We start from the raw sequence: 4,601 nt of genomic DNA, 5'->3' as shown, positions 1-4,601 counted from the left end.
ATTATTGAAAGAAAGCAATCAATAGATTTTGAGATATACCTGGCCAACAAATGCAGCATCATGGGCAGAACCAATCTTTGAGTTGCGCCAAAATGTCACATACTATCGTTAAGGAATCACATTGCAGGAATGTTAGTTGTACCTTGCTGTGAGAGAGGCTTTAATGCTGCTTCCACAGATGCGCACTAACAAAGTCCTGGTGTCCTGTTTGTCCATGTGAAATGGCGTAAGTTGGATAGCTAACAATTTCTTGTTCATATTTGTACAACATTCCCTAGTAGGCACTTTAAAATTTTTTGCTTACTTAATTCTTACAACATTCTTGAAAGGTAGGTATTATGAGGCCTATTGTGCAGATGTGGACAATAAGCATCAGACTGGTTAAGTGCCCAAGGACACACAGATGATAAATGACAGAACTGATATTATAACACAGGCCTGTGTCATCCCAAAGCCTGGCTTTCCCTGTCTACATTACATCACTTCCTACCAATGTCCATTTAAATGGTTTTACCAGTCACTTTAGTTAGGAAGGAATCTTTTTATTTTTGTTTCATCCTAGACTAAGCTTAACAATTCCACATTGAGTGCAGCCTCCCTTTATTCAATATACAATACATAATGTATAAGCTATCCAAAAGTATACTGTTTCTCTAATTTTATTTTTTAAATGTTTTTAGTTTTGAGTATTATGGGTGTATACTAATTGTATGTCTTTATTAGGTACATGTGATGTTTTGATACAGGCATACAATGTGAATGAAGTAAATCAGGGTAATTGGGGTTTCCATCACCTCAGGCATTTAACATTTCTTTATATTAGGAACATTCCAATTCCACTCTTTTAGTTATTTTAGAGTATACCCTAAATTATTGCTGATTATAGTCACTTTGTTGTGCTATCAAATATTGTTCATTCTATCTAACTATATTTTTGCACCCATTGACCATTATTCCCATTTTATCCTCCTCCCCAATACCCTTCCCAGCCTCTAGTAACCAACCATCATTCTAGTGTCACCATGAGATCAATTGTTTTTAATATTTAGCTCCCACACATGAGTGAGAATGTGCAAGATTTGTCTTACTGTGCTTGACTTATTTCACTTAACATTCTCCAGTACCATCTATGTTGTTGCAAATGACAGGATTTCATTCTCTTTTGTAGCTATATAATATTCCACTGTGTATATGTACCACAATTTCTTTATCCAGTCATCCACTGATGGAGACTTAGGTTGATTCCAAATGTTGGCTATTGTGAACAGTGCTGCAATAAACATGGAAGTACAGATATCTTTTTGATATACTGAATTCCCCTCCTTTGGATATATACCCAGCAGTGCGATTGCTGGGTCATATGGTATTAATAGTACTATGCTTAGTTTTTTGAGGAACCTCCATACGTTTCTCCACAGTGGTTGCACTGATTTACATTCCCACCAACAGTGTATGAGAGTTCCCCTCGCCACATCCTCGCCAGCATTTGTTATTACCTTTTTGATAATAGCCATTTTAACTGGGGTGAGATGATCTTTCCAATACCGAAAATATGTTAAATATAATAGTAAATTTTATTACTTAGAGTTTTTCATGGCCTTGCAGTATAGTATGTCTCTGTCTTTTGTCTATTCTTTAATGAGTCCATTGCCTACACTGCTTCCAGTATTCCTCTAAATTACAAATCTGACCCTCTCATTCTTTTAAAACTCTGTATTATTTTCCATTATCTACAAATACATATACAAGGACAGTTGGATTTTAACCACAGTTGATACTTCCAGGCTCAATCTCCATCGCACCATGCTTTCACTCCCACTTATTTTGCTCCAGCCACCAGTGGTACATGTTCATTCATGCCCTCCCGCCTCATGCACTCTTCCTTCTTGATAAACTCACTCATTTTTTAAAACCCAACTCAAGTGTGACTTTTTTGTGTGTGTCATGCATTTCTTCATTCTCCTATAATTGTGAGCATTCTTCTATTACAGCCCTCATGACTCTGAACTGTATTGAATTGTTTGTATCTCTATATCCCAAATTAGACAATGAACCATTTCAGGAACAACAGACTGTGAGTTCAGGAATAATATTTTCATCTATGTTTCCCTAGCACATTAATGAAAATTGGCTAATAATTCATTTTCTTTAGTATGGGTTTAGAATAAAAAGAGTAACTACAATGCTTCAAACACTTGTAAACACTTTTAGAACCTAACTTTCAGTAATCAAAGTGATCAAATACTATTTTACTTTAAAATTAGAACTGGTAATCACAAGAATTTGACATTTAAGAATTTTTTTTTTTTGCCAAGATAAACAGGACGCTACCAATAACTTCTATGATTTCCCTATATCTAGTTTGAAACTAAATGAATTCAAAATGTAGCCTTTATAACATTTCTCCCTCTTTTTTTTTTGCTCAAGTTCTGTATCCCTCTTTGTGTAAATAAGAGTTAAGTCCACAAAGAAACAAATGAAAACAATATTTATGAAATTGTGGCTCATAATAAATTCAGAGTATCCTAAAGGAAAAAGAATTAAAATTTGACCAAGGATAGCATAGTTTATGTAGACTAGGGTTATTCAGTGCATTTTCTTGTCATGGTGTAACTTATGTATAGATAATTTTTACTCTTGTCCTCTGGATTTATTACTTAAATGAGCTTTCCTGATCCATGAAAATTGCTAGTAACCTTTTCATGCTCTGAATTTTCTCACCCTAGTCTACCAAGGGAGTCTGGCCAAGATGAACTTTAAATAACGGTGCTGAATATGTTTTATGGCCTGCCTCAATGCTAGAGAACAGAAACATTTATACTATGTGTGAAAACATTTGACATGGCTATAAAAAGCCTATTGGGGTGAGGACACAAGAAGTGTGGGCCATGAGGGGCAAGGCCTAGAAAAACTGACCCTAAAACAGGCTGATTCTTGAGAAGGCACTGGTGTGGAAAAGACTTTATTCTGTTGCCTACAGATGCTGGTTAGGCAGTTATGGGCACAGTAAGGGAAATCCAGACATGATGGAATGCCTAGAGTTGCAAGAGTAACATGGAAGCTTCTCATCAGAAAAGTACTGGGTAACCTTTTATAAAAATCATTTCTGGGTTTAATTAAAGCGCAACTCATCATCTCTGGATACTTCTCTAGTTCTCTAGCTGTTCCTAGACAGCTTTTCTTTTTCCACCCCCCCTGCACCAAAACACACACGCAGCTCCGTGCCAAAGCAGGGCGTGGTTTACTTACCTACTCTGAGTGGCTCTTATCAGTATCCCTCGGCTATCTAGACTTTCTCCTCCCAAACCTTGTTCCCTGTAGGATTTATAAACACTTTCCAAATCCTTCATGTCTTTTGTTTAGGTGTTTTTTGTGTGGTGTTTTATGGCTTTGTTTGTTTATAATTTTATTTTAATAAGCATCTTGTTAAGTATAACATAGTAAAGAAAGGTGCACATAGCATAAGAGTATAGCATGGTGGATTAGAGTGAACACATCTACCCAAATGTCTAGAGCTTGTGTTAGGGGTGGAAACATAAAGGGAGGTGTTCCCAGGGACTTGACCGTAAGTTGCATTTACATAGCTCCATTCCCAGGAAAGCAGAACATGAGTAGTAAATAAGACAGAAACTCAGTCTTAGGAACTGGGTCAACCTGTAGTCAAGAAAGGCTTGAGTAGGGAGGAAAGGTAGTGATAAAAAATGAATTATGCATTGCAGAGGGCATCAAAAAATAAGTTTTCTCTACTTCACTGATCCTATAAACCAGTCTTGGTCAGAAATATTGAAAAGACTAAAACACTTTTAAATATGCAATATAGTTTAATCCACATTTCTATTTCAAACTCACTTATTTTCCACCACCACCTTAGACAATGGGGTTTAACTTATCCCTATTTGTATATTTCTATAGAGTGTTTAGAGGGGAGAATTCTGAGCCATGTAGATTAAAACAAAGAATTAGGAAAAGAATAGATGTGACTGGGATTTACAATATCTCACTGAAACATACTTACAGAAACCATTATCAAGCATACAGGCTTAAGCAAATCTACAGAGGCGTGCCCCTCCCTGCAATCCATGAAAGTTCATGACCTGCCAGGAGTGCAGCTGCTTTCAAGGCAGGTAAGATTATCAATTCTTTTCTTGTTACGTGTCAGGTCTCTCTCACTATTTTAACCAAAATGTAACAAAGAAAGAACAGGATTTGTGATTTTTGTTGGGTGTAATGATAGCATGTTGTTCTGATGAGATTTGTACATAAAAGAAAATGAGAGGCACGAAGAAAATATAGATTGCCCAGGCACCATTCAATGGCACATTCCTCACAGCTGATTACTAGCAGTGGTATTTCTTTAGAATGATGGTTTTCAAACTGTGTTCCATAGGGTTCCATAGATACCTTGCCATGGGATTGAGAGGAACCAAGTGGTTTTGAGTTCCAGTCCCTGATTATAGCAGAGATGTTTCACTCTTTACTATTGAGTTATAGTTTTTTGTTGATTTTTTTTATAGAAATTTGAATAAATTTAAAAGATTAAAACAGAATAGGTGGGCATAGCAGTATTTAGCTCTACTGTGTGTCTGTCTGTCTCCTAGCTC

This window comes from Lemur catta, chromosome 10 (genome assembly GCF_020740605.2).
Source record: "Lemur catta isolate mLemCat1 chromosome 10, mLemCat1.pri, whole genome shotgun sequence".
Classification (NCBI taxonomy): domain Eukaryota; kingdom Metazoa; phylum Chordata; class Mammalia; order Primates; family Lemuridae; genus Lemur; species Lemur catta.
This window is presented reverse-complemented; position numbering follows the sequence as displayed.